The sequence below is a fragment of the Delphinus delphis genome, chromosome 4, assembly GCF_949987515.2.
Source record: "Delphinus delphis chromosome 4, mDelDel1.2, whole genome shotgun sequence".
Lineage (NCBI taxonomy): Eukaryota > Metazoa > Chordata > Mammalia > Artiodactyla > Delphinidae > Delphinus > Delphinus delphis.
Genome location: NC_082686.1, coordinates 65,457,748 through 65,470,442, shown reverse-complemented (window position 1 = coordinate 65,470,442; position 12,695 = coordinate 65,457,748). Strand labels below are relative to the sequence as shown.

The window sequence follows — 12,695 nt, the reverse complement described above, 5'->3', positions numbered from 1 at the left end:
ACTAAACTTGAATTTGTACAATTAACCCATTTGGTTATGATAAGTCATCTTTTTAAAGTACTACAAGAGGGCTTCCCTCGTGGCAAAGTGGTTAAGAATCCACCTGCCAATGCAGGGGACACAGGTTCGAGCCCTGGTCCGGGAATATCCCACATGCCGTGGAGCAACTAAGCCTGTGTGCCACAACTACTGAGTCTGCACTCTAGAGCCCGCAAGCCACAACTACTGAGCCCACGTGCCACAACTACTGAAGCCTGTGCACCTAGAGTCCGTGCTCCACCACAAGAGAAGCCACGACAATGAGAAGCCCGTACACGGCAACAAACTGTAGCCCCCGCTCACTGCAACTAGAGAAAGCCCGCGCACAGCAACAAAGACCCAACACAGCCATAAATAAATAAATAAATAAATAAATAAAATACTACAAGATTTGATTGCTGAACCTAGGGTTTCTGCTCCAGCAACTTGGGAGATGACTCTGCCCCAATAGGGCAGTGATGGCCACTGAGCAGAGAGGAAGGCCTGCCTCACACCTGGCTATGGCCCTACCCCCTCCATCTCCAACCCTACCTCCTACCAAGTTGACAGCTGGCAGCACACCCTGAGTAAACAAATGACTTCTGTTCACGTCAAATCTAGCTCTCCCACCAAAAGCACTGGGCACATGCAGACTATATAGGGACACTTGTACAGAAGCCCACCCATTAAAGATTGCTGTAGGTAACTGTTTCACCTAAATTCACAGAGACAGAGAAAGTTAAGCAAAATGAAAAGAGACAGGAATGCATCTCAGTTGAAAGAGCAAGAAAAAAACCCTGGTAAAAATAATAAAACAGAAATAATTTATAAGATAAAAAATTCAAAGCATTAGTAATAAGAATGCGAGCTGAATTAGGGAAAGAATAGATAAGCAGAGTGAGAATTTTAACAAGGAACTAGAAAATATAAAAAAGAACCAGTCAGAACTGAAGAATACAATAACTGACATCAAAAACACCCTAGAAGGGGTACTTCCCTGGTGGCTCAGTGGTTAAGAATTTGCCTGCCAATGCAGGGGACATGGGTTCGAGCCCTGGTCTGGGAAGATCCCACATGCTGTGGAGCAACTAAGCCTGTGCGCCACAACTACTGAGCCTGCGCTCTAGAGCCCACAAGCCACAACTACTGAGCCCACGTGCCACAACTACTGAAGCCTGTGTGCCTAGAGCCTGCGCTCCACAACGAGAAGCCACTGCAATGAGAAGACTGTGCACCACAACTAAGAGTAGCCCCCACTCACCACAACTAGAGAAAGCCCGCATGCAGCAACAAAGACCCAACACAGCCAAAAATAAATAAATAAAAATTAATTAATTAATTAATTTAAAAGATGATGAATAAAAGCTTGTCTTAAAAAAAAAACACACACTAGAAGGAATGAATAGCAACTAAGTGATAAAGAAGAATGCATACGTGATCTGGAAGATGGAATAATGGAAATCACCCAATCAATGCAGTAAAAAGAAAACCAAACTTTAAAAAATGAGAATAGTTTAAGAGATCTCTGGGATAACATCAAGTGTACCAACATTCCCATTATAGGGGTTTCAGAAGGAGAAGAGAGAGAAAGGTTGTGAAATGTATTTGAAGAAATTATGACTGAAAACTTCTGGAACCTGAAGAAGGAAGCAAATATCCAAGTACAGGAAGCAAAGAAAGTTCCAAACAAGATGAACCAAAACAGACCCACATCAAGATAAATCATAATGAAACTGGTAAAAATTAAAGAGAGAATTCTGAAGGCAGCAAGAAAAAAACAAAGAGTCATTTACAAAGGAATACCCATAAGGCTATCAGCCGATGTCTCTGCAGAGACTCTGCAGGCCAGAGAGAGTGACATGATATATTCAAAGTGCTAAAAGAGAAAAATCTGCAACCTAGGATACTCTATCCAGCAGGATTATCATTTAGAATTGAAGGGGAGATAAAGAACTTCTCAGACAAGCAAAAAACTAATAGAGCTCATCAATACTAAACCTACCCTAAAAGAAATGTTAAAGGGTCTTCTGTAAGTGAAAAGAAAAGGCTATAATAAAAGGTAAGAATCTATGTGGAGGAGGGGAGTAAAAAGGTAGATATTTTGAATGGGTGTGAACTTAAATTACTACCATTTAAAACAAGTAGATGTAGTTATAGGTCATAATATAGGAATTCCATGGTAACCACAAATCAAAAACCTACAACAGATACACAAAAATGGAGAGGAAAGGAACATAAGCATACTAGTAAAGAAAATCATCAAACCACAAAGGAAGAAAAAGAAACTAAAAGAAGAAGAAAAGAACAGGAAAGACCTACAAAAACAACCAGAAAACAAGTAACAAAATGGCAATAAGTACATAACTATCAACAATTAATTTAAGGAAAAAAAATGTCATGAAGAACCTAGGGGTAAGACAGGAATAAAGACACAGACCTACTAGAGAATGGACTTGAGGATATGAGGAGGGGGAAGGGTAAGCTGTGACAAAGTGAGAGAGAGGCATGGACATATATACACTACCAAACTTCCTGCTATGTGGGAAGCAGCTGCATAGCACAGGGAGATCAGCTCGGTGCTTTGTGACCACCTGGAGGGGTGGGATAGGGAGGGTGGGAGGGAGGGAGATGCAAGAGGAAAGAGATATGGGAACATATGTATATGTATAACCGATTCACTTTGTTATAAAGCAGAAACTAACACACCATTGTAAAGCAATTATACTCCAATAAAGATGTAAAAAAAAAAATGTCAATGAACTAAATGCTCCAATCAAAAGACATAGGGTGGCTGAATGGATAAAAACGCAAGACCCATCTCTAGGCTGCTTACAAAAGATGCACTTCAGAACTAAAGACACACAGAGACAAAGTGAGAGGATGGAAAAAGATATATCATGAAACAGAAATGACAAGAAAACGAGGGTAGCAATACTCATATCAGACAAAATATACTTTAAAACAAAGGCTATAAAGAAAGACAAAGAAGGGCATTATATAATGATAAAGAGATCAATAGAAGAGAGGATATTATACTCGTTAACATATATGCACCTAGTACTGGAGCACCTAAATATATAAATCAAATATTAACAGACAAAAGGGAGAAATTGACAGTAATATAACAATAGTAGAGGACTTTAACACCCTACTTATATCTGTGGACAGATCATCCAGATAGAAAATCAATAAGGCATTAGTGGTCTTAAATGATACAATAGACCATACGTTGGACTTACTAGATATCTACAGGACATCTATCCAAAAACAGCAGAATACACATTCTTTTCAAGTGCATATGGAATATTCTCCAGGATCACATACTAGGCCATAAAACAAGTCTCAACAAATCTAAGAGAACAGAAATTATATCAAGCATTTTTTCTGACCACAACAGTATGAAACTAAAAATCAATTATGGCAAGAAAAATGGGAAAAGCACACACATGTAGAGAATAAACAACATGCTACTAAAAACCAGAGGATCAATGAAGAAATCAAAGAGAAAATCAGAAAATATCTTGACAAATGAAAATGGAAACACAACCTTCCAAAAATTTATGGGATGCAGCAAAAGCAGTTCTAGAAGGGAATTTTGTAGCAATACAGGCCTTCCTCAAGAAACAAGAAAAATCTCAAATAAACAACCTAACCTACCACCTAAAGGAATTAGAAAAAGAAGAGTGAAGCCCAAAGTCAGCAGAAGGAAGGAAGTAATAAAAATCAGAGAGGAAATAAATAGAGCAAAAAAAAAATTAGAAAAGATCAATGAAACCAAGAACTGGTTCTTTGAAAAGATAAACAAAATTGATAAAACTTTAGCCAGGCTAACAAGAAAAGAGAGAGGACCCAGGTAAACAAAATAAGAATCAAAAGAGGAGAAGTAACAACCAATAACACAGAGATTTACAAACTCATAACAAAGTATTACTAACAGTTATAAGCCAACTAATTGGACAACCTAGAAGAAATGGAGAAATTTCTAGAAACATACAAATTTCCAAGACTGAATGAGGAAGAAAAAGATCATCTCAACAGACAGATCACTAGTAGTGAAATTGAATTTGTAATTTAAAAAACTCCTAACAAACAAAAATCTGTGACCAGTCATCTTCACAGGGGAATTTTACCAAACATATAAAGAAGAACTAATAATATCCTTCTCTAATCCAAACACTTGAAGAGAATGAAACACTCCCAAATTCATTCTATGTGGTTACCACTGCCCTGATATCAAAACCAGACAAAGACACTGCAAAAAAAGATTACAGGCTGGGCTTCCATGGTGGCTCAGTAGTTGAGAGTCCGCCTGCCGAAGCAGGGGACACGGGTTCGTGCTCCAGTCTGGGAAGATCCCACATGCCGCGGAGCGGCTAGGCCCGTGAGCCATGGCCACTGAGCCTGCATGTCCGGAGGCTGTGCTCCTCAACGGGAGAGGCCGCAACAGTGAGAGGCCCGCGTACCGCAAAAAAAAAAAAAAAAAAGATTACAGGCCAATATCTTTGATGAATACAGATACAAAAATCCTCAACAAAATATTAGCAAACTGAATCCAACAATATATAAAAAGGATCATACACCATGATCAAGTGAGACTTATTTGAGGGATGCAAGGATGGTTCAATATTTGCAAATCAATCAATGCGATACACCACAGTAACAAAAGGAAGAAGAATCACACAATCATTTCAATAGATACAGAAAAAGCATTTGACAAAATTCAAAATCTAGTCATGATAAAAATTATCATCAACATTGGTATAGAGAGAACATATCTCAGCATAATAAAGGCCATTTATGACAAACTCACAGCTAACATCATACTAAAAGGTGAAAAGCTTTCAGTCTTTACTCTAAAATAAGAAAAAGACAAGGATGTCCACTCTCACCACTTCTATTTAATGTAGTATTGGAAGTTCTAGTAACAGTAATCAGACAAGAAAAAAAATGTATCCAAATTAGAAGGGAAGAAGTAAAACTATCACTCTTTGTGAATGACATGATACTATATATAGAAAACCCAAAGTTGTGACATGATACTATATATAGAAAACACAAAGTCTAATACCCAAAAAGGTATTAGAACTAAAAATGAATTCAGCAAAGTTGCAGGATACAAGATTAATATACAGAAATATTTTACTTTTCTATATACTAACAATGAACTATCAGAAAGAGAAAGCAAAACAGAAAAAAATCCCATTTAAAATCCCATCAAAAAGAGTAAAATACTAAGAATAAACTTAACCAAGGAGGTGAGAGACCTATACTCTAAAAACTATAAAACACTGATGAAGGAATTTAGAAATGATACGAAGAAATGGAAAAATATCCTGTGTTTTGGATTGGAAGAATTAATATTGTTAAAATGTCCATACCACCCAAAGCAATCTACAGATTTAATTCAATCCCTAACAAAATACCCATGACATTTCAACAGAACTAGAGTAATCCTAAAATCCATATGAAACCACAAAAGACTCCAAATTGCTAAAGTAATTTGAGAAAAAAGAACAAAGCTGGATGTATCATGCTCCCTGACTTCAGACTATACTACAAAGCTACAGTAATGAAAACAGCATGGTACTGGCACAAAAACAGATATAGAGATCAATGGAACAGAATAGAGAACTCAGAAACTCATACTCCTATGATCAATTAATCTATGACAAAGGAGGCAAGAATATACAATGGAGACAATACAGTCTCTTCAATAAATGGTACTGGGAAAACGGGACAGATACATGTAAAAGAATGAAATTAGAACATTCACTCACAACATATACAAAATAAACTCAAAATGGACTAAAGACCTAAGTATAAGACCTGAAACCATAAAATTCCTAGAAGAAAACATAGGCAGAACACTCTGACATAAATCATAGCCATATTCTTCTGGATCTGTCTCCTAAGGCAAAGGAAACAAAAGCAAAAACAAACAAATAAGACCTAATTAAACTCAAAAGCTTTGGCACAGCAAATCATTGACAAAATGAAAAGAAAACCTACTGAAAGGGAGAAAATATTTGCAAGTGATGTAACTGACAAGTGGTTAATATCAAAATATATAAACAGTTCATACAACTCAATATCTAAAAAACCAAACAACCCAATTAAAAAATGGACAAAAGAGCTGAAGAGACATTTTCCAAATAAGACATACAGATGGCCAACAGGCACATGAAAAGATGCTCAACATCACTAATCATCAGAGAAATGTAAACCACAATCAGATGTCACCTCACACCTGTCAGAATGGCTATCACCGAAAAGTCTACAAATAACAAACATTGGGAAGGATGTAGAGAAATGGGAACCCTTGTACACTGCTGGTAGAAATTAAAATTGATGCAGCCACTATGGAAAACAGGAGGTCCCTCAAAAAACTAAAAATAGAACCACCATATGATGCGGCAATTCCACTCCTGGGTATATATCCCCCCCATAAAAAAAAAACGACCCCAAAACACTAACTTGAAAAGATACATGCACCCCAATGTTCATAGCAGCATTACTTACAGTAGCCAAGAAATGGAAGCAACCCAAGAATCCATCAACAGGTGAATGGATTAAGAAGATGTGGTGTATATATACAATGGAATTTACTCAGCCATAAAAAAGGAATAAATTTCTGCCACTTGCAACAACGTAGATGGACCTAGAGCATATTATCCTCAGTGAAATAAGCCAGACAGAGAAAGACATAGTGTATGTTATCACTTACATGTGGAATCTAAAAAATAAAACAAAGGAGCGTATATAACAAAACAGAAACAACCTCACAGATATAGAAAACAAACTAGTGGATACCAATGAGGAGAGGGAAGGGGTGGGAGGGTGAGACAGGGGTACGGGATTAAGAGATACAAACTACTATGTATAAAATAGATAAGCAATGATGATATATTATACAGCACATGGACATACAGCCATTATTTTGTAATAACTTTAAATGGAGTATCATCTATTAAAAAATCACTATGCTGTATACCTGAAACTAATATAATCTTAGTTTTTAAATGTAGGGCAATAGTGATGCATAGTGTTCTCTTATAGTCTCTAAATCGTTTGGTCTATAGTATGTCCCTCTTCCAATTCTAATACTCTTTACTTGCAACTTCTGTCTTTGGTCTTGATGTTTCCCACAAGAAGTTTCAGTATATTATTAATCTTTATCCAAAAAATTTATGATCGTAATGACCAATTCTTTTGCCTTTTTAAGGTTTCTTATTGGTTTCTGATTTAAAATTTATTATTTACTTAACTTGTGAAGATTAAATAAGTTAAAAACATAAAGCACTTTGAACAGTTCTTGGCACATAGCACTCGATTTTTTTCTTAGTGCTTTCAGTGTCAACCTTTTACTGTGTCATTATTTTTCACTTATATTTATGCAAACATTCTACTAATGTATAATATATACACAGAAAGGTACACAAAGGAACATCCCAAATAACCAGCACTCAGATCAAGGAACAGAATTTACCAGAACCCTAGCCTGCCCATCATACTCCCTCCCAGTCTCTACTTGCCTCAAGGATAGCCACCAGCCTGATTCCTAACATATTAATTTAGTTCTGATAGGTTTTGAGCTTTATATAAATGAAATCAAAATGTAGGTATTCTTTAGTGTCTTACTTCTTTTGCTCAGCAATATCTATGTGAGATTCACCCACGTGGTTATGTGTAGCTGTACTTTCATTCTCGTTACTATATAGTATTTCACTGTGTGAACATACTACAGGTTATTCATCCATTCTATGGTTGATGGACATCTGGGTTGTTTTCAGTTCAGTGTTACTATGAATAGTGCTGCTATGAACATTCTTGCACTTGTCTCTTGGTGAAAGTCATATATGCATTTCTTACAGTAGAGCTAAGTACTCACTTTTCTTGGGTATATAGTGAGGGATGACGTTCCTGGGTTGTAGGTATTGTGTCAGCTTTAGAAGATACTATCAGTTTCCAAAGAATGGTTGCAATATATACATGCAGTATATGAAATTCTCTTTGCTTCAAATCCTTATCATCACTTAGTAATATCAATCTTTTTAACATTAGCTATTCTGGTATATCTGTAGTATCAAACTGAGATTTTAATTTGCATTTCCCTGATGACTAATCAGGTTGAACACTGTTTCATATGTTGATTGGCCATTTGAAAACCCGTTTTATCAAGTGACGGCTCACATCATTTGCTAACTTTTCTATTGGGTCGTCTTTTTCTTGTTGATTTGTAGGATTTCTTTATGTGTTCTAGATATGAGTCTTCTGTCATATGTAGGTATTGCAAATATCTTCTCCCAATATGTGGCTTGCCTTTTCACTATCTTAATGTATTTTGGTGAACAGAGGTTCTTAATTTTAATGTGATCTAATTTCTTAATTTTCCCTTTATGGTTAGCAATTTTGTTCTATTTAATAAAATGTGTGCCTACCCAAGATCATGAAAATATTCTCTTATGTCTCCTTCTAAATTTTTGTTTCACCTTTCACATTTAGACATCTGGGATTGGTTCAGTTTATGGTGTGAACTAGGAATCGAGTCACTGTTTTCAAGATGACTATCTAATTGATTCAGCACCATTTATTGAAAAGATCATTTTTTTTCTAGTGTACTGTAGTATCATCTTTGTCTTAAGTCAGATGATATCTACTTGTGGGTTAATTTCTGGACTCCCTATTCTGTAACAATGATCTACTTGTGTACCTTTGAGAATATACCACACTGTGTAATTACTGCAGCTTTAAAGTAAGTCTTTGTATCTCATAGTGTATACTGTTCTGTTTCTTCACATTTGCCTTGGCTACTTTTGACCCTTTCACATTTCCATATTAATTTTAGAATCAGGTTATCAATTTACACACACACACACACACACACACACATGTTGTTTTTTTTGTTTGTTTGTTTTTCCCAGTACTGCCTGGAGGTAGAAATCAGAATCAAAGTTTACTTTTGCACATGGATATCTAATTGTTTCATCAACATTTATTGAAAAGACCTCCTTTTTCCCACTGAATATAGTGGCATCTTTCTCATAAATCAAATGACTATAAATGTGGAGTGAGAAATCTGCCAGTTCAAAGGAGCCCAGAACCATAATTATTTCCTTGAAATGCTACAGCCAAGTTATTTCCACATTTTCTTAATGCATAATCAGATCTATAGCAGGTGTCGCCATGGCTTACCACATGCAAAGTCTTTTATGTGAAATACATTAATCATCTTGTTCAAATCACCTGAATCCTAACTTTTGATAGCTTAATCTGAAAGAGGAGCATTAAAAAATCTTCCCCTGTGAATAGGAATTTGTCCATTTCTCCTTGTGATTCAATCAGTTTTGCTTTATATTTTGAGTCTATACAGAGTAAATTCAAATTCATAACAGATATAACTTCTGGGGGGTTTTTCCTTTTATAACTATTTCATGTTCTTCATTATCCCTTTTACTGTTTTCTGATTAACTTTGGTCTAATATTAACATTGTTACACCAGCTTTCTTTGGGTCAGCTTTCAGTATATTTTCCACTCCTTTATTTTCAAAGTTATAATGCTATTTTATAAATAGCAAGCTGTTTTTGCTGGGTTTTAATGAATTCAATCCCAGAATTTTTTAATAGGCAAGTTTAAGTCACTTTTATTATATATTTTGATTATTAAAATATTTGAACATTTTCCCTACACTTTACTATGCATTTTCTATTTATCGTGTTTTTTCTTTGCGTTTTCCCCCATTTCTACTGTTGTTTCCTCCTTTTCCCCTTTACCAATTGTGAAATGATATATTTCTTCTCTTTTTTCCAGAGGTTACACATAAATTTTTTAACCTAGAAATTTCCACTCATAGTTTTCTAATAAAGTCTAAAGCTAATTAATATTGCTCTCTCTCCAAAAGAAAATAGAATTTTTGCATGCTTTATTCTTATTTCTTCTTAACTCCAGTACTCAGTGTGGTTCTTAAACCAGCAGTAGCAGCAGCATCTGAGAGCTTGGTAGAAATGCAAATTCTCCACCCTTTCTCAGACCTAGTAAATCAGAATCTCTGGGATGGGGCCAGGAATCAGTGTTTTAACAAGCTCACCAGATGATTCTTATTCATGCAAAAGTCTGAAAAGGACTGATCTAGAGCAGAGGTCATCAAACTTTCTCTGTGAAAGGCCAGTGAGTAAATATATGAGGCTTTGTGGGCCGCACAGTCTCTTTCAGTTACTCAATTCTGCATGGCAGTGCAAAAGCAGGCAAGGACACCACATAACAAATAAGTTTGGCTGTATTCCAATAAAACCTTTTTAGGGTCACTGGAATTTTAATTTCATATTATTTTCACAAGTCACAAAATAGTACAAATAATTTTCACATGTCGCATAATAGGTTTTTTTCATCCATTTTTAAATGTAAAAATCCTTAACTTGCAGGCCATATAAAAAAAAGGCAATAGGCCAAACTGGCCTATGGACCATAGTTTGCTAACCCTGATCTAGAGTTTTAGTACTTGCTTCATTCTTTTTTTTTTTTAAGTATCACTTTTAAAAACTCAACACTTTAAATTTTTAATTACATATTTTTCTCTTTTTTTGCTCATCATATTCTTAAACACTGCTTCTTCCTTTTGGGCTTATTTTTCCTCTTGTTGAAGTATGTCCTTTTGTTCTTCCTTTTCAGATTAATAGCTAACATGTATAGAAAGCTTATTTACATACTAAGCACTGGTCTAAGCACATTACATAAATGAATTTAAATTAATCTTTACAATATCCTATGAGATAGGCCTATGAAATGTCCTATCCTGTGAAAGTGTCCTTATTTCACCTTCACTGAATAACAGGTTGGCTGGTATAAGAATTCTAGATTTGAAATTATTTTCCCACAGCACTTTAAAGATAATACTACAAAATGCCCACCTGGAGTACTCCTGCTCTTAGAGGGCCTCGAATTCCATGCATAAATTGCCCCAAGCCCACTTACAAAACCTACATGGGCCTCTTCCCAGGATTCAGACTCCTGAGGGCAGACTATATGCTGCTGTGTGTTCACCCTTAAGCCCAAGGCATAGCCAAGTGGCAGCTGTTTGCAAGGATGTGTAAACAGAAAATGGAGAAGCAAGGTGGGGCAATCATATACATGCATGACAGGCCCCTTGTGATGTTGAACAGAGCCAGAGAAAAGGGCAGGCCACTAGGCAGCCTCTCCCATTGCTGCCACATTCCAGCATGCAATCCCAAAGAGTCTAAGAATTTTAAATGTACATTTGTCCTTTCAACTTTTTAGAAAGATTTGTGAAAAATATAGAACATATTTTATCTAACAGATAGTGGCTTGATTTATAATTTTTAAACATCTATGCATATATCAATAGTATATAGGCCTTTATTTGAACCTCTGCCCAGGGCCTCACCAATGAGGAGGTAGGCCTAACTCATAGAGGGTTTTATTGATACTTCAACCCCAGAGCTGCCAGTGGCAGGACTCCAGATTAGGCCTTTTACCAAGTGAAGCATTCTGAGCCCCTGCCCAGATTTCTTGTTTTAGATGTCCTGGTTCTGGTCCTCCTGCAGCTCAACGCTAAGCCCTTGTCACACCAAGAGGTAAAGCCCAAGGCCCCAGATAGCAGCACTTGGCTTAGATTGGCAGGCACTGGGCTTCAATCCTATCTGTGGGCAGGAGAAAAGTTTCTGTCTCCTTTAGTTTAAGCAGGTAACTCAGATCTGCTCCCCACCATTCAGAGTCCCTGCTTACCATCACAGGTTCCCAGCTATTTCTTTCTTTTAGGAAGAAGTCTCCACTTCTAGACTATGGAAATTTTCTTCCTTGAAGTGTGGTTATTAATCTTTATAATATGTCTTTTATGTGCTCAGGGCAGAGGGAAAGATTTCAGCATACTTTTAACCTGTCATCTAGGCCTGAAATTAGAGCCTCTGGTTTAAAGTGTGGGTGTCAAGAATGCTTAATCTGGATTCATAAAGTGGGCCAGGAAACAAGAATCAAAACTAGAACTCAGATATGAACATCTTCTTTGCCTGTGATGCAGAATTGATCACAGCAATTAATTACATTGGGGAAACAAAAGTAATCTCATTTTAATAAAAATCATTACAGTGTACCAACTATCTCCATGACCTTAGAGGAGTCAGCCTCTCTTGTTCTCAGTTTCCCAGCTACAATCAAGTGAGTTCAATAAGCTAATGCCTAATAGTTTCTAAAGGTTCCTTCTCTTATTAATTTTTATAGTTTCACATAATAAGGGCCTAGACTGGAGTGAATTTCTATACTCTGAGAGTGAATTTCTGAGCCTGGAAGATATTAGCATTTCAGAGATAATATCAAAAGAAATCATCCAAATCATCAAATAAAGTATATAAGAGAGCCTTGATAAATTGCAAGATATTTTAGCAAAGAAAGATAATATTATTACATACGTTGGAATAGGCATTCAGTATTATACACTCAAGAAAGGTTTATGTGTAAAGAAGGAGTAATGAATGCCTCAGTGAAAAAGAACTGATTCACTGGGAGAAACAGTGAGAAGAGGGAGGGGAGTCGTCAGTAAAGTAACCACAAAATTAAGCCGAAATATAACTTCAGCTTCAGGGGAAAAGAACAATAAGCCTCCTTACAGTGAAAAGGGCGTAAATACCTTTGAACAAATTTATCAGAAAATGTATGAGTCTATGAA

The 12,695-nt window shown here is 36.3% G+C and overlaps 1 protein-coding gene across 1 annotated transcript in view; it reads right to left on the bottom strand.

Annotated features, from left to right (window-relative positions):
- The window catches only part of CFAP91 (cilia and flagella associated protein 91), a 146,687-nt gene that overhangs the window by 103,240 nt on the left and 30,752 nt on the right, over positions 1–12,695 (bottom strand). The window lies entirely within an intron of this gene.